The sequence below is a fragment of the Loxodonta africana genome, chromosome 3, assembly GCF_030014295.1.
Source record: "Loxodonta africana isolate mLoxAfr1 chromosome 3, mLoxAfr1.hap2, whole genome shotgun sequence".
NCBI lineage: Eukaryota > Metazoa > Chordata > Mammalia > Proboscidea > Elephantidae > Loxodonta > Loxodonta africana.
In genome coordinates, this window is record NC_087344.1 from 179,923,441 (window position 1) to 179,942,305 (window position 18,865).

At 41.3% G+C, this 18,865-nt stretch overlaps 1 protein-coding gene across 1 annotated transcript in view; it reads right to left on the reverse strand.

Annotated features, from left to right (window-relative positions):
* OTUD7B (OTU deubiquitinase 7B) overlaps positions 1–18,539 on the reverse strand; it is a 60,097-nt gene extending 41,558 nt beyond the window's left edge. The window contains exon 1 of the mRNA XM_064282512.1: positions 18,215–18,539. The gene's annotated coding sequence lies outside the window, so the exon portion shown is untranslated. The remainder of the gene's footprint in view (positions 1–18,214) is intronic.
* Between the last annotated feature and the right edge of the window lie 326 nt (positions 18,540–18,865).

Genomic DNA, 18,865 nt, shown 5'->3' on the forward strand with positions numbered 1-18,865 from the left:
AGGAAAGAAAGGTTTCTTTTGATGCTACAATCAGTAAAGAGGGCATCTGCTATTGATTCTAGTCATCCCTGGCTTCACGAGTGTACGATTCGCCTCTTTAGTACCGCAGTGTATAAAAGTAAAGATTTACCTGATACGCTTAAACAGTATTAGAACAAGAAATGAATTGTCTTTTTTGGAGCAATGAATCCAAAAAATTTTAAGGAAACTTTTCTGACAAGGAAGTCTGATTCACTGCCACACAGATTATCAGCTGCCAAAATGGTATATTATTTAGATTCTTCTAGTCAGAAGCAAGCTACAGAGTTGGCAACAACACTTGATGAATCCTTCAATAACAGAAACCTCTAGACATGTATGGAGGTATTAGAAGCCTTGTGTGATGGTAGCCTAGGAAACTATAAAAAAGCTGGTGAAGCATATAGAGCACATTGTCATAAGCTTTTCCCTTATGCTTTGGCTTTCATGCCTCCTGGATATGAAGAGGATGTGAAGATCACAGTTAATGGAGATAGTTCTGCAGAAACTGAAGAAATGGTTAATGAAATCTGAACATCATTAAACAAGCAAATGGAATGACTTTGGACCGTATCTAGTGTATAATATTCTTGTCACGCACCTGCTGCACTGCTCCAACTTACACAGAATGAGAGGAGTAAATGTTCTTGCCTTCAAATAGTGGTTTACTTTTTTTATCCTGCTGGAAAAGTATATATAAAATATCTAACCTATTACAGAGCATGGGTTCAGTTTCTTGAAAAAATTAAAAGCTACTAAAATTGAGGGCTTAAAAAAAGATACCTTATCCTGTTTCTATCTACCCATTCATGTTTTTAAACTAATTTATGTAAAATCTGGAGGCTGTTACTACTACCAAAGCAGGTGTGTGGCAGAAATATTATTTTAAATTTGTCTTGTGAGACATTACTGTATCTCAGACAGCACAAATGCTGTTTTAGCACTGGATTCTTTCACTGAGCACAAAGAGTTTCTGGGGCTTTAGCATCTGACTGATTTTGTTACAGGGTTGATTCTGACCATGGAAGTATGCAATGTGAATCACTATTTACAGAGAGACCTCCAACAGATGCTTGATATTGTAGAAACTGGGAGATATAGATACCACGTAGAATTACTAAAAGAATTCCGAGAGGGTGTTCAATATGCTTGTTGTGTTTCCATACTTTACGTGATCAGTTTGGTGTTCTTGTACTTCAGTTTTTAACTGAAGGATCCAGTTGGGACAATCTCAGTTTTAACTAAAACTCATTGTTTTGGCCAAACTTGTTAAAACTGTAATGCAAGAAGCAAATGTACTGTGATGTGGTTATCAACTAATTAGCAAGCATGAATTTTCACCCCAGAGTGAAACAAGAAAAGCTAACAAGGCTTGAAGTTACTAAGCAGAACTCCTGACTACCATTCTATGATTGATCAACAGACTAACATTTAAAAACCTCAGCAGCCCTTGTTCATGCTATGCAGGAAAAAAACAAAAGCGCTGCGGTTTAGGTAACTCTGGAATTTTTCCAGTGTCACAGGTTTGTAATACTTGAGGCACTACAATTTCTAAGGATATATTTCTTGCTTAGTTGTTTCAGGAAAGTCCAAGACTTTGTAATTTTTAAAGGGCCCAAGGTTTTTGTTTTTTCAGTAACAGACCAGCTTTTTCCTGCAGTTAATCAATTTAACTTCCTTTTTGCTGTCAAACATAAGGTACCAAATATGACACAACAAATTCTTTTGAAAAACAAAAACAAAAAAATCAAATCCAGTTTAACTGGAATCGAAACACAAGCATTTTCAGTTCTACCAAAGGGTCAAGAAGTTACCTCTATCAAAAAAGCATAGTAATAAAATAGCAAAGCAAAATCACAGATTTCCCTTTAAATCACGCCCTTAGGCGCTAGTCTTGACTGCTCCAATTTGTAAATATTAAGATCACAGTTTCAGCAAGAATTGATTTTATAAATCTTTGCTATTCCAAGACCTTTCCCAAATGCTTTACCCACAGTTAAATGATTAATAAATATTCTTCTAAAGAAGAAGTACTTAACGATGAGGAAGCTGCCCTAGAAAGACTCAACATTCAAGTACCTCCTTAATTAACATTTACTGTGTACCTAATCAACCGGAGCCCTGGTGGCGTAGTGGTTAACAGCTTGGCTGCTAACCAAAAGATCAGCAGTTTGAACCCACCAGCCGCACCCTGGAAATCCTATAGAACCAGTATGAGTTGGAATCGATGGCAATAGGTTCTTTTTAATTGGGTGCCAAACACATTCCACATAAATCATCTCATTAGCCTCAAGAGCCATGCTCAGATACTCCTGAATCTTCCACACTAAATTGACTGACTACCCAATACTAAATAGTCCTAATACTTGCATCCTTGATTCCACCCATTTCCTAGAACTCAGATGGAACTCAATCCCTACTGGAAAGCAACTCCTTACTCTCAGAGTCCTACGCATTTTTTAATGCTTGTGCCTTAAAACTCCTAGCTCGAGAATAAACACCACTCATCCCAGGTATGGCATATGGTGATAATGGTCATAATCTAAAACAAAAACTCTTTTGGATTGCACAAACTAAAGAATAAACCTAGAATGCTAATCAAAAAAATCAATTTCAGCTGCATAGAAAACATTGGATTTTGATATTCTTTCCAACCTCAAAAACTATTTTCTAGTCCTTGGAACACAGAAAGCCCTTTCTATTTGGATGAACTGCAGAAGGCAAGTTTGTCTGACCCAAGAGTCCCCACTCACATACTCATCAGAGAACTGGGAGAAAACAACAACAAAAAAATCCCAACTGGCGTGACACATTACAATGTTAACACCACATTACTCACCATTGTGCTACAAGAAAGAACTTGCAAGTGGGCAAGGAACTTTCAGGAAGCCAAAGAAACAAACAAAACTCTTTCAGTCCTCCAAGCACAAACACATCCAAATGCAGAAGCAGGTCACACTGTAGGGTTTATACCCAGGTGTGAATGGGTGGAGAGGAGTGCGGGGGGGGGGGGGGGCAGAAAAGCATTATTGGGTAGGTGTGTTTGTCAGCGCCAAGACAGATTTCTTTGTTGGATTCATCAAGAACCTTTTTAACAAAGAAATACTGGGGACTCCACCTCACAGGGAACACACGTTATGTGAATGGCACCTTTTGGAGTCAGTCAGAACTACATATAAATCCTACCTCTGTCACTTTCTTGCTGTGTGACCTTGGACAAGTTATTTCGCTTCTCTGTGCCTTAGCAGGGACCTCATCTGTCTTATTCACTGTGCTATCTCTAGGATCTTGAACAATCTCTAACCTATAGTAATAAACATTTGTTGGATGAATTAATCTGTAAAAGAGGTATAAGAGTATCCATCTTACAGTATTATGTTAATTAAACGAAGAAATATACACACTACTTAGTAAAATACATGACTCAGGGTAGATTATTGCTATTAAATAGTAACATTTTCTTCTTTTTACTCCCCAGCCAGGTCAGAAGTTATGACAGAACTAGACCAAGGATTAAAATGGAATAAGGACTGTAGAAGCCAAGTATTGGAAGACATTTACTGTTAGGGACCTAGTCATAAAACCCAGGAATATTCCAGTCTTGGCAGATGAAATTAACAGTGCCAGATTGTTATAAAAAAAAAAAAACCCTACTGCCCTGGAGGTGGTTCTGATTCATTGCTACCCTACAGGACAGAGCAGAACTGCCCCACAGAGTTTCCAAAGAGCACGTGTTAGATTTGAACTGCTGACCTTTCGGTTAGCAGCCAGAGCACTTAACCTCTATGCCACCAGGGTTTCCCCAGACCCTTACAGTAAACGCATAGTAAATGTTAGTTGATTTAGAAAATTCTAGTTTGAACCCTCGGGTATCTGTTACCAGGTAGATAAGAGCCCTGAAAAAAACGGTGGGTAAGAAAAATGGGTGCATCTTAAATATGCCTGACTATATATTTACGAAGCAAACAGAACAGATTTTTTGAGGGCTATTAAGCCCTATAAAAACCTCTCATTAGCAAAAACTGATTCACTCTTTTTTTTAGTTAATAAAAATTTACGTAAATAAATTGTTCTTAACTCCTGACTAGGTAAAAATAAGTCTGAAAAATTTGGGTACAAAACTTCTCCCCTCTTTACTCCAAAAAGACTAATGGTGCCTTTGAGGCTACTTCAACTCCTGCTTGAAACCAAAGCAGCCTACCTACCAAGGCAGCAGAACGCGGATGGGGGAGAAGGCAGAAACTATTTAATCTTCAAAAAAGAGGTCAGAGAGAATATGCAGTTAAATTCAAAATCTAAAGGAATCTTATTCCTTGAATACGAAGAATTTAATCTCAGAAAATGAACGCTCTAAGGAACCCAGGCCACTGCTGCACAGTGAGCCTGACGGGCGGAAGCATACACGTTTAGTGTGTAAGTATGAGGGGAAACCGGGCAGAACTGAAACGGGCTGTGGTCAAACCTCATCATAATGTGGTCTTCAACTTCCCATTTCAGTTCCCAAGCATCTGCTCTGTGTTTTTAACCACTTGACCCGTTTCCTCTTAAGCAATGTATGATAGAAAAAGCCATGGACAGCAATCAAAAGAGTGGGTTCTACACCAAACGATACCACTTAACAAGGCATGCACGCGCACTTAAACCAGTCACTGAACTCTCTGTATTCAGGACTGACCGAGAATGTCGGGCTAGATTTTGCCCAAACCCCGGTCTTCTACTGCTATTATCCAGTCTGAAAACGTGCTCACTGTTCTTATCCCTCTTCCCACAACAACCTCTTACCAAATGTTGTTTATTTTTTCCTTACATCACTCAAATCTCTCTCCCCCTTCTCCATTACCATCACAACTGGTCTTTCTTCCTCCGTTTTACATCACACTGCTCAAATTTCCTAAAGTACTAATTTATACACACAATTCCCTGCTTGGGAATGTTTCATGGCCTAGATATAAGCCAAACTCCTTAACTTGAGATTTTAGGTTCTTCCCAATTTATCTAACTCTCCAGCTCATTACCCTCCTAGGTAAATAAGCTATAAACTCCTTATTCTCTCCCCACAGCAATGTGGGCTCAGCTCACTGTTCTGCCTTGAATGCTTTCCCTCCATATTTACCCAGTCTTTCCCCTTCCCCAAGGCCTAGATACTCTAAGGACTCCATACAATTTTTCCGTTTTCCTCTAAATGTCTATACAACACTATATAACTAACGGTATGACCTACGTGGCACCCAGGACCCATGGCTTTGTATTACTATTTATCTTTTTATGTAAATAGTCTTCACAACTAATTATTGTCTTGATGACCTATAATGCTTTCTATACTCGGGGCCTAACTTTTCAGGGTGCAGATATCTAATAAAATGTTTGTTGTTGATGGTAACTACTACCTGGGTCAAGTCATTTAAATTTTCTGGTGCTCATTTTCCTCACCTTGAAAATGATGACAATATGTAAATTTCTTCTCAGTTCTAGAATGCTATATGATACATACTACTACATAGCCAGCATTTGTTTCTCACATTTTTTTCCTATGTATGTATTTATGTATATGGAGACCCTGGATGATGCAACCAGTTAATGCCCTCGGCTGCTAACTGAAAGGCTGGAGGTTCAAGTCCGCCCAGAGGTGCTTTGGAAGAAAGGCCTGTTGGTCTACTTCTGAAAAATCAGTGGTCACAAACCCTGTGGAGCACAGTTCTGTTCTGACACACGTGGAGTTGCCGTGACTCTGAATCAACCTGATGGCAACTGACACCTGGTATTTATGTATATGTAACTATGTCCTATTTAACCCAGAATGAAAATTCCCAAGAGCCTAATTCTCCTACTACCTAAAGGAAAAAAAAAAAAAAAGTGTTGCTGTCGAGTCAATTTCGATTCATAGTGACCTACTATCTATTTATGGGTAACACTTCATTGGCATCTCCTTAGAACATCTTGCCAAAATTCCAACACACAGAAGGTCTTCTGCAGAAAGGAATTTATACTCTCAACAAGGCAGCAAACATCAAGGGAAATTTTCATAGAGGATTTTTTAAATCTTAATTTTCACAATGAATTAGTGAAAATTTTAAATCTTAAATTTCACAATAAATTCCTGTGCCAAACGACCAGGAATTTATTTTAGACAACCAAAGAAGCTTGGATGCAGCAAATCTTAAGTCTAGCTCTCAAATTCTATTTTTCAGAGTTCTGAGAAGGGTTATGGGAAGTCTCTAGGCCTAGGCAGTAAATAACAGGAACCATGGATTCCTCATGTCAGAGAATCTTATCCTTAGTATTGATAGAAAATTTCAGGAAATGAATGGTCTAAAATTCAGCTGGGTGAGCTCCCAGCTGAAATGAGACAAAAGCTAATGCTCACAAAGGAACGCGTAGACCAGTTAATTTTTTAAAACAAATGAGAGCTTGCTGTCCAAAGCATATTTTTGTAAGGAGCATTATGTTTTCCCACTGTCTGGTCTCAGTTCCTAACATAGCACTATCTTTATGTGAGTATCAATCAGGATTTAGCAATGCTAAAGCCTCAGAGGGATTCTCTTCTCCCTTTCCTTTGATGTCAGAGTTAATGATTCAAAAATACTTAAAAAGACACTAGTAGACCAATTCATTTAAGATGACCCTGACTTTTCAAAGAGGAATTACTTTAGAACACAAAACCAATACTCAAAGCTGCATCCATATATGATGTTTTCCAAGTAGGCATCTGTAGTATGCAGCCTGGATACAAATTTGATATGGTCAAGGTATAAGGTTTATAAAGAATTCTGAGCCAGGTTTTGAAGGGTGAGAGGAAACAGAACCTCTTTAAAAGTTTATACCCCTTTTTCTGTTCATGTTCCTCAAACCTATCCTCTGATATCTGTAACTCCTATCTACTCTGTTTCTTTGCTCTTCCCTTGACTTCCACACACATACACCCTTCTCCCTCCACCTTCCCCTTCCCTCCATATCTAAAAACAGTTTTAGGAACCATAAGGTAACAGTCTCGTGCTAGGAATTAATGCTCTGGTTCTCCTGCCTGTTAAGTCACCAAATAAAGTCATGGGGCTACACGCAAATTTCTCTTACGTGGTTTCCCCACCACCAGATCTCCCTTACCAAGAATGGAGAGAAGACAGCGAAATGGCAGGAAAGTGGAAAAAAAAAGTCATTTACTCATAGGAACTGTAAGCTCATTAAAGCCAACGTGATCAATTACATGTAGATATTCACAGCAAAAGTTTTCATCTCAGGCTTATTTCTCACAGTCTGCTCTGGCCAACTCCTATACATTCCCCCCACAACCTTCCCAAATACACTAAACGTGTGCTCAGGAAAAAAAATTTTTTTCTTACCATAAATTCAAGGTAAAGAGCACAGCAAAAGAACATCTGTTGCATATTAAAGCTCAGAAATGCATTTTACAAGTATAAATGGGCTTGGGATAATCTATTCCAAAAGGTCCATGATACAGTTCCTCAGAACCCACAGGAAATCAAGATCTGACCTACTGGGTTGAGTCACATGAAATTGCCAGTATTTGTTTTTTACCTACAAAATGACAATTTCATCTTGTTCAACTTAATATTTCATTTCTTTCTTCTGGGGGCAGGGAGAAGGGTGTAGTTTCCACAGCGCCAAAGTGATGCTCTATTGAGACTATACACTCCGGAATTAAAAGCTTCAAAATATTACACTGAGATACAACCTGGCCTTGTCAATAAAAAAGAAAGCGTGGTTAAAAGTGTATGTATGTACATATGTATATATTAGGCTTTCTTCTTTAGGGACCAAGGAATTCCTGGACCTCAACAGTGTTTACTAAGTGAACAGACAGCCCACGTTTTCTCAACACAAACAGCCCATCTCCTGTGAAGGTGTCAAGGCCTTGATGACAACAGCAGAATTTGATAGCTGGGGAAATGAGTCTGGCCACAGGAGCACACTGCCTCAAAAGCTACCGGGATCAATTCCCAGGAGTTTCCTCATGGGGATGGTCTCACCTATCAATTTCCATTTCATTGCCCAGAAATGTTTGCTCTCACCTCCTGCAGTAAATTAATCTTGACTGCTCTCACAACTTATGTACACTTTTACGTAATTTTTAATGCTGAATATTTCTTAATAAGCTTTTTCATGGAAGTCACCCCAATATTTATAATTAGACTGATAGTTCACCAATGCACAGGATTGTCTTTTTTATTCTTTTATTCATTAATCTAACCATTTAGTCACTTAATAGTTCCTAAATGCCTGTTATTTGTAAGTTATCTTGGCAAGCTCCACCAGAGCTACAAAGATAAGACAGACTATACATTTGCTTTCAAGGAGCTTATAGTGTAGCAAAGGAAGTATGCCATAGAAAAAAATAATGCCATGGGCACAAATAAATAAAAATATAAGAATATACAACTACTACATGACAAGTACCTAAAATAATAGGATGATTTTCACAAGCGGTAAAGATCGTATCCAGTTAGAGAAAAACATCCGGAAAGTCTTCAAGGAAAAGATGGTTTAAACTGGGACTTTATGGATGGGTAGGATTTTTTAATAGGGCAGGGGGGGAGGGTAAGGGAGGAAGTAGGTTTAAAGCTTAGGTGACTGAACTAGCTCTATGTGTGTGCACAGTGTTGAGGAAAAAAGCTGCAAAAGGATATATACAGTAGAATACCACTAAAGTGAAGTTTCAAAGCAAAACAAAACTACAGGTTGTTAGTGTATTATAAAACATGAAATAGGATGATACACACCAATTCAGGCAAGTAGTCAGGGCCTAGAAAGAGGAAGAAGGAAGGGATGCAGGGCAGGACTTTAGCTATACCTGTAACATTTTTGGAAACCCTGGTGGCATAGTGGTTAAGTGCTACAGCTGCTAACCAAGGGTCCCCAGTTCGAATCCACCAGGCGCTTCCTGGAAACTCTATGGGGCAGTTCTACTCTGTCCCATAGGGTCGCTATGAGTCGGAATCAACTCGATGGCACTGGGTTTGGTTTTTTTTTTTTGTAACATTTTCTATCTCAAAGAGAGGGAGAACTAAAATAAGTATGACAAAATGTCAATATCCATTAAATTTGGGTTGTAGGCTCAAAGTTGTCTGCGTTCTTCCCCTGTACTTTTCTAATTGTTTTGAAATGTCCCATTATTAAATGTTTTAATTAAGAAAGGACCAAGTGACTAGAAAATAGTGGAGTCACAAACACCGAAAGAATTGTCAGGAGCAATCTTTCGGGGAACTTTTGACGAGGTCTGTTTTAGACTGAAGAGGGTTCTTCACATCCCTCCGGCAGTGTGCTCAAGAAGCACTGAGAATGGGGAGTGGCTGAAAAAAATGGACAAGGAGGAAATTTTTATTGCCATCTCAAATCAGATTATCTGAGGGGAGAACACCTTCCCACATAACATAAATGCCAGTTTAACCAAGTCATCTCCCTCAAAACAAAGCCAAGGAAACTTTCAGCCACGTAGGAATTCCGATAAGGACTATGAGTAGCTATTCTGTGCCTCCTCTCTTCCCTCCCCTCCCCCAAACACTCACAAACAAAAACAAAATGTACCCTTGCCCACTTGAGAAAGAATTAAGAATTGGCAGCTCTACTAAAGTGGAGAGCTTCCAAACCAAGACCTTCTCTGGAAAAGATGATGACAGGGCCCAGAGAAAAGAGTAAAGAAACCACAACTCAGTAAAGTTTTGATGATGGCCTATCAATGAAAGGGATCTATCCTTTCACAATCCCTCAGGTCCCAACTATCCCCCGGAGAATACGAAAACATCCTCTATCTTATCCTCAGGGCTCTGTTCTCCCAAAAAATGACTAAAATGCAAATCCAAACTCTCACTTAGTATTTTAAAAACCAAATAATTTTCCACCACAAAAATTCAATGAAATTTAAAACACAGGGAAAAAAGATTTAGAATCCAAGTATAACGACAAATCTTGTTTAGATAAATATACTTTCTGTCCCTGCCCAGTTTACCACTGCCTCTTTCTTTAAAAAGTTTCAGTTGCACAACTTACAACTAAGTTTAAAAGAAAATGGCTTGAAGGAACCTTAGCAGGAGAGATAAATATATCCAAACACTCAATAAAACAAACACCTGACATTCTTCCACATTTCAATCATCACACCTACAGCATCCTAACACCCTATTCACCCCACTCCAGGGCACCCAGCTGCCCTAGGTCAAAAGGAGGTCCCTGTTCTCCATGGTACTCTCAGGGCATCCTCAGCCAGATCTGAGGAAATCCACTGTTCACTTTGGACTGGTAAGAAGGAAAGTGGAATGGAATAACAGAATCCCTTTGTCTTCAGGCACAAAGCAATGTTGCAGAATGGAACAAGCACTGGAATGGGACTTGGGAGGGAATAAAGACATGAGCTAATATTTATTAATCTCTACCACATAGCAGCCACTGAAGACCAAATTCCAGATCAAACCATCACTAAACCACTTCTGTGATCCTGAGTAAACCTCAGGTATTCCAACTGAAGATGAACGAGGGAGACTAAAAAAAAGTGTAACAGTTCCTCCAGTTCTGATTCCATTATTCTACAAACTTGATCACTCTCAACAAATGTGTTAAGTACAATGAAGCTATTAAAAAGCCTTTTGCTTTGTCCCTCTCCCATCCACCCCTATACATCAATGACACAGGAAACTTTCTAGAATGTGAAGCTTATCATTCAATGCTTAAAACTCTATAACGGCTCATCACTTGCTGTAGAACAAGATGATCCGGCCTGGCCTACTTCTCTAGTTTCATTCCTGCCCCTTCAACCCTGTCTCCCAGTCATAATAATTACTTAAAAGTTGCCAGTGGAAGTGTGGCTGTTTCCTGCATTTAAGCTTTTGTTCATGCTGTTTTCTGTCCCCATCATCTGTAGGGTACATGCTTAACTCATTTTTCAAGACTCAGGTCAAATGTCATCTCCTCTGGGAGGTACTTTCTAACCTCTGCATGCCTATGGCAGAATAGACCTTTGGGTGCCACTCTCCCCCTTCCATAGTCTATCACAGGTTCCATCACACTTCATTCCATCTATTTCTTTACACATCTGCCTCCTTCTCATGTGCCAACTTAGAACCTCCTTGTGGGTAGATATCTTCTCTGACTTATCGCTGTCTCCTCAGTGCCTAGGACAGTGCTTACAAATGTAGATATGTGACGTGGGTGTGGAGTATGGGGGAGGAACAGAAAAAGGTGTGAGGGAAAGAAGGAAGGACTCAATTAAGATGGCCTTAATTAAGAAGAGTGGGAAATAACTAGTGTTCAGGTTTATCTGTAACACTATCTTTGGCCTTCTGCTCTTTCCAGAGAGCTTATTCATTCTCTTGGCTACCAAAGCTATATCAATGAAGTACAGAGCTAAATTTTCCATCTTATTAACCCCCACCTCCACTCCAGCTTAGGCTCACATTTCCAATAACCCGAACAGCTTTCACTTGAGCACTTTCAACCTAACACATCTCAAATTGAACTCGTCTTCATATTCCCCTAAAAAAATGAAGAACCCTCCCCAACTTCCTTATCTCAATGTCTCAGACATCAAGGCTTAAAATGTTAGTCATACTTAACTCATCATTCTCCTTCATATTTCACATCCAATCCTCACAAAATTCTATTTTTTACTCTTTCCTTATCCTATCCTCTACAATTCTAACTCAGGCCTCGTCACCTTTATACCCGCTAGTACCAATGTCCCTTCCCTCTAAGCTGACCTGTGTCCCAGTGTCATCATATTATTACTATCTTAATCGAAAATTTTCAGTGGTTCTCTATTTTCTTTTAAAAACCTAAACTTATAAAACCCTGTCTTTTAAGACCCTCTATAAATGACCAAAAGGAGCCCTGGTGGCACAGTGGTTAAGTGGTCAGCTGCTAACCAAAAGCTAGGCAGTTCAAACCCACAGCCACTCCACAGGAGAAAGATGGGGCAGCCTGCTTCCGTAAAGAGTGCAGTGTTGGGAACCCGATGGGGCAGTTCTACTTTGTCCTATTGGGTCACTATGAGTTGGAATTAACAACAATGGGTTTTCTGGGGTTATAAACAACCAGAATGTTCCTTGAAGAGAGGATGGCCAAGACTTCAGCTCATTTACATTGGAAACATCTGCAGGAAAAATCAATCCCTAGAAAAGGACATCATGTTTGGTAAAGTAGTGGGCCAATGAAAATAAGGCAGTGGACTGACACGATAGCCACAACAATGAATTCAAACATACCAATGATCGTGAAGATGGCACAGGACTAAACAATGTTTTGTTCTGTGATATGTAAGGTCACCATGAGTAGAACCAACTCGAACACAACTAACAACGTAAAATAGCTTCAAACCTACCTACCGAACTACATTTCACTACTATTCTCTGTTATTCAGGTCAGTCTCATCACTGACCCAAGAATATCCCAGGTACGTTCCTGTTTCCAGGCTTTTGCTTGGGCCCTTTCAGCTCAAAAATGAAAAAAATTTTTTTTTCTTGATCTCATGTGCCAACCCGTCTCCCTTGTACCTAATAAAAATGTATTTATTTTTTAAGATCTGAGTAAGTTATAATTTCTGACATCATTCTTAACTACTTGAGTACTTTTTCCCAAAATACCAATGGTACATAGTCTGTACTACGCAACTGATAATATACTTCCATATTTTTTATTTTTATAATAATAGAGGCTCAATAACTGTTCATTCCTTCCTATTCCTCACTCCCAAGTGAACTGCAAGCTCTTCAATGGTACAAAGTTGTCATTTTTCCTAAACCTCTGTAGCACCTAGGATAGAACTAAACTCACAGTGGGTCATTAAAAATAATAGTTCAGTAATTTCTCCTATCCAAAACTATTTCTTAGAGGACATAAAGGGATAAGACATAATTCTAAAAAAAATACAGTTGAAAATAATCCAGAACTGGCTGTCTAAAATAAGATTTCTCACTTTTCTACCTCTGATTTCCAGCTCAGAAATACTAGTCTCCTGAGGCAAGAGGTAAACGATAATCCTGTGCTCATGACGTCACAAGCACAGAGCTTTGGTGATGATTATGAGGAGGTGGGAGTGGGGGGCAGGGCTGAGGCTCAGCAGGAGCTCCAGTGTGATATGTCAGCTAAAAGAACATCGATGAAAGAAGAGCTATGTGATTTTGTCCACTTTTTAAACATGGACACTTTTCCTCATTTCTATTTTTTTTTTTCAAGTTGACTACATTTTCAAACAAGTTTCCTTCAGAAGGAAAACATCTGACACTTTCTGTGGAGCCTCTGGAAGAGCCTTTACAAAGCTCAAGTCCTTTGAGAAATCCAGCTTAATCTTCAACAATGCAACACAGTACAGTGGGATTCCTCCCGATACCATGAGTGAAAACTCATTCTGGTTACAACACAGGCATCATCCACTAGTTGCTCTTCAGCCTAAGGCAGGTGGCCTGAGAGGCTACACTGGATCCTCGCAGATTTTCAAAAGAAACTGGTCATTATCAGCATACTCAGGAGAGTCCAGTCTCAATTATCCAAAACAGATTATTCATTTTATGGGTTTCTGGGACAAAAGTTTTAATCCAACTTTGACTGTTCTGTGCCAATCAGGTAACACAGGCTTAGAAATGCAAATCCATTTCAGCATCAGCAGGATAAACACACACAAAAGACTAACTTAAATCCAGTTAAAGCAAAAATGCTTTTCAACCCAAGAAATGTCTACATTGAGTTCTGAATTACCTATACCAGTGCTCCCTACATGAGCACAGATAACTGAGAGTTAAATGCACTTGAAACATGACACTGTCCTTACCATAAACACTTATGGAGAATCCAGTCATAGTCTCAAGACTTCCCCACAGGTTGGTGCACTGTGAGAGAGGTACAAGCAGAGTTCAGCACAGTGAGTAAGGCTGCCTGAATTCAAGAACTTATACAAGGACTCTTATGGCTCCTGCTTTAGGCCAGAATGATCCAGAAGAGTCACAATGTACTTGTGCCTGCCTGACTCCGTGTTCCCGAGTTCCTGGACCAGAAGGCTCAATCAAAACTTCTCATTAAATCCATCCTTTGTTCAAGGGCCTACAATGACTCTATTGACCCTTTTATCAACACCCAGCAGAGTCTGGTCTCTGAGTCCTCTCCACCAACCATAACTCTTGCCTGCCCTACCCATGGCTTGACCAACCCACATTCTCTCCAGCCACTCATTTATTCCCCCCACAAACACAACTTAGTCATTCATAGCATCACTGTACACCGTACATTCTATACTCTCTGCCTAGAACATGTTTTCCTTTTACTCCTAACACTTAGAGAATAAACTATTATGTACCCTATACTCTTTCCCTTACTTGAATGCTCATACTTATTTTATATATAAGGACACAAAAGTAACTTATCCAAGGTCACATAGTAAAAGGTAGAAACAGGATTTGAATCAAGGTTCACCCATCTCCATAGCCCATGGCCCTTTATTATCTAATCCAGAGCCTCCCAAATCCATTTAAAAAATTGCTGGTTCAGAAATCTTCCTTAATTTATCTCACTGATTTGTACTTCATTATTTCCAAGTTTTTTCAGCCCTTACATACTCCATTTATAGCACACTAAGATTTGTTTACATGTTGTTTCTTAAATGTTAAAGCTTATAATAATCTGCCTTGTCATTCATATCATGTACCCATCCCACTCCCAAAGGCAAGGGCACCTGTCTTTACATCTTTTATGTTTCCCCAAAGCTTGTCACTGGAGCCTGGAGGCTGCTTTGTCCACAGGAGTGTTCAATCATTATCCAGCAGACCTCCTACTTGAAGGGAAAAAAAAAGAAAAAACTCCCTTCTTAAATTAAAAATGTACTGAATTCAAGCATTCATGATAAAACTGCCTTGTGTCTACATTCCAGTTATACACATTTTTAACTATCTGAATTTATTAGAGGCTGCTGGGAAGACGCCCGTCTGCTACTCCACAGCTTGCAGGTTTCCACAGGAAAGGTACTGCTGAGGTCACATTTCAGAGCATTGTTTCAGGGTTTCGGTGGGCTAAGTGTCTGCGGTAAGGAGCGGGGGGAAGGACCTATGGCAGCGCCCTTACCATACTTGAGATATTCAGGGATTCCAGAACTTCAACAACTGGCACTCAGTGTCCCCATACAATCTGCGAACTTATTTATAATACTGAGTAATTCCATCATAATTAATTTGGTTACTGAAACATATACTGAATCTCAAAATTCCAAACAATGCCTTCTGAGAACTGGGAATAACCAAAAACCAAACCCATTGCCGTCAAGTCAATTCCGACTCACAGCGACGCTACAGGACAGAGCAGAACTGCCCATGGGGATTTCGAGGCTGTAATCTTTACAGAAGCAGACTGCCACATCTTTTTCCTGCAGTGCGGCTGGTACGTTTCAACCGCCTACCTTTTAGTTAGCAGCCAAGTGCTTAACCACTGTGCCACCAGGACTCCTTAAAGCTGGGAATAACCAAACCCATTGCCGTGGATTCCAACTCACAGCGACCCTATAGGACAGAGCAAAACTGTCCCATACAGTTTCCAAGGAGCACCTGGTGGATTTGGACTCCCGACCTTTATGCCAGGAGGGTTTCCAGAGGCCCAAAAGCCCACCACTATTCCCAGTTCTGGAAACCTTGGTGGCGTAGTGGTTAAGTGATATGGCTGCTAACCAGAAAGTTGGCAGTTCGAATCCACCAGATGTTCCTTGGAAACTCTATGGGACAGTTCTACTCTGTCCTATAGGGTCTCAATGATTCGGAATCCACTTGGCAGCAATGCGTTATTGGGCCTCCACTAAGCTTATTCCTAAATTTATTTAGCCTCTCCAAGCCCCACCCCTTGGAATAATATATGCAGTTCAACCTAGGGAAAGTTGCTAGATACAGATATAAATAGAATTTACCCCAACCCAGAACCCAGTGCCGTCGAGTCGATTCTGACGTAGTGACCGTATAGGACAGAGCAGAACTGCCCCATAGAGTTTCCAAGGAGCACCAGATACCATCAATAATATTGGCACCAACCAACTCACACAAATTAAAGCAATTATTGATAGTCAACAGACTGGCAGGACTCTAGGAGGGTGTGTGTGATTTTTATAAAAATTAGATTTCACTCTCCAAATTAAATCTTTTTATTCAACAGAGGTCTTAAAAGAAAGACATTAAGGAAATAAAGCTTTAGGAAAATTCCCCAGTTGTTGGTGACATAACTCCACTCAGAGTCCAGCTAAAAATTAGCATTCATTACTAGTCATCCTGCCTCATACAAGTCAGCAGGCAGCCCTTCCTTTGGCAAAGGTTTACACCCCTACCCTCACCCCCACCCCACCCCCGGCAAGTCTTTGCCATTAAATGAAACAGGGTAAGTCAGATCAGACACACACACAAAAAATAATAGTTTGAGAATTATCTCCTTTCCATCTTTCCTTCCTGCTCAAACACGTAATGTCCAAAGTCGATATCTGTCCAACTATAAATTATTCACGTTAATGGATAATTACTGGCAGAAAGGTGCTGATAATCCAAAGTGGGGGAGAAATTGAAAAATAATCTATTTCTGTTTTGGAATATATGTTCTCAGCATATTTACCCTCTCAATTATTCCTAGGATGAGGTAATATTTGCATTCATTTGCAATCTGTACATAGTAACTGGCCCCTTACTTGGGGAGGCGCTCTGAGGCACGCTGGGTAGCTAGTGAAAACTAGCACAGAATGAACACCAGCCTGCAGATGACCAACATCAACTTCATTTATTTTACAGTTCTGTTCAGCCTTCAAAATATCAATAGAGCAGCACAGCAGGCTGGTTACTAAACTTAAAAAGAACTGCTTGAAAAACAATGAGGGCAAAGAGTATAATTAATTCTTTGTTGTTTGCTTCTAATGTATTCCTTTGTAAATTATGCATGGCAAATGTTTAACTACAGTCTGATTCTCCCTAGCCACCTAGCCTAAGTCCCTGCAGTCTTCTGCCCTCCACCCCACCAGGAATGCAATCTCCTTTTCTAGGAAGGAAAATTTTCTAAGTGTTTTTAAAAGTTATATAGTACAGAAATGTTTTTAAAGAATTTAAGGACCAGCTACCCTTTGGACTAGTCCTACTACCATCTCCTCTCTACTTTGTCCTTTCCTACCTCTGGAATAGGTTCTCAAAGACAAAGAGCTCCTCAAAGAGCTGCGAAATGTGCGGTATGAGAAGCAAAAAAACGAAAAATTGCCAGCTTTCGACTTTCTAAATAAAGTATCTTATACCCAAGCCAGTGCCGTCGAGTCGATTCCGACTCAGTATCTTATACACATACATAAAAAAAAAAAAAAAAAGGTAAAGTCCTGCTAATTCTTGATTTTACATTCACGAAAACTCCCTGAAGTGTTCGGGGGAATCCTCTTACATAATTCCTCAGTCAGCTTCTTTTAACTTAATTTTTATATCTGTACTCTGCCGAAAGAAAGAAAAACAGAGGCTGCCTCAGAGCGCTGGTCCTTGCGAGCCGACAAGCTAAAAATACGCCGGCCCAGTAAACAAATCCCATTCCATCTCGACCGGAGCCACACCGTTAACCTAGTAATTATGAGAAGAGCAGTGAGATCACGCAACCCCCGGCTTACTCATCATCAGCTTCTAAAGTTTCCATCGGCTCATGGCAACTTTTCTTTTTTCTAAAGTTCACAGCCTGCCCTCGAATCACAAACACACACACACACACACACATACATCTTTTTCGCTCTCTTCCTCCATACTGGACGCCTACCGGTTTGCCTATCAATAGGGGAGAAAAGCTTGTTTTCTTTTCATTTTACTTTTATGTTGAAACCTTAAAATGAACTTTATCCTACTGAGTAGCAGCCTGCAGTCCTAACCAGCGAAAGCCTTCCACCTTAAAATCCCACCATCCCTCCCCGAAGGCTCGCTGACGGGGGACCTCCAAACTGGCCAGCACACCTGGGGAGGGAGGCCAGGAACGGCGGGGAGCTAGGAACGCGGGACGCAGGTGAAAGGGAGGAGGGGAAAGGCGGAAAGGTTAGGGAGAAGCGAGGAGGAGCCAGGGCGAAGAGGGAGCAGGCTGGCCAGGGCAGATGGCTCCGCGTGAGATACAGCCAGAAAGGAGAAGGGACACAGTGGGGATCAGGGGGTCAGAGTCTGGAGGGCTGAAGAGGCGGGAGGGCCGGGAGCAGACAATGGGAGGGTGTCAAGGCGGGGGGCTCCGTTACCCTCGCGGCTCCCGGGGCTCGGGGCTAGGCCCTAGGCCGGGGCGGAGCGCGGGGCCCGGCCGCCTCTCTTCATTCCTCGGCAGTGACCCCGGGGTCCGGCCGGCCCCTCCCCCGACGACGATGGAGGCGGAGGCAGCGGCGGAGATGGCGACCGCGGCTGTTGCTCCGCACAGGACCAGAAGCTGGAGCCAAACGAGACTGATTGGAACTGGCCTCCCCGAGTGGCTTTTTGCCCGCTTCACGCTCGGTTGCCACTCCGACTCCAGCAGCTGGTTCAGGATGGGTGGCTTTCGGCCGTCCGGCCGGAAACAAGCCCCAGTTTCCGGCCGGAGCGGGTTGGTGGTGACACCCAAGCCGCCCCCGGGCCCTGTCCCGTCCCGCCCCGCCCCGCCCCGCCCCACCCCGTCCCTCCCCGTAGCAGCCCCGCCTTTCGCGCCGCTCCGCCGGCTGCGGCCAGTTTGGCGCTTGCACCGCGTTTGACCTCGTGTTTTCTGGCCCTGGTTCCTACAGCCCCTGGGATGGAGAGTTCTTGACCAGGGACTGGAGGGGTACAGGATGGGTTCTTGAGATTAGGGGTAGAGCAGAGGCTACAGCCCTTTGGGAAGAAGTAGAAAGGGGGCGGGGTAGTTCTGGAAAGGTGAGAGGGATGAA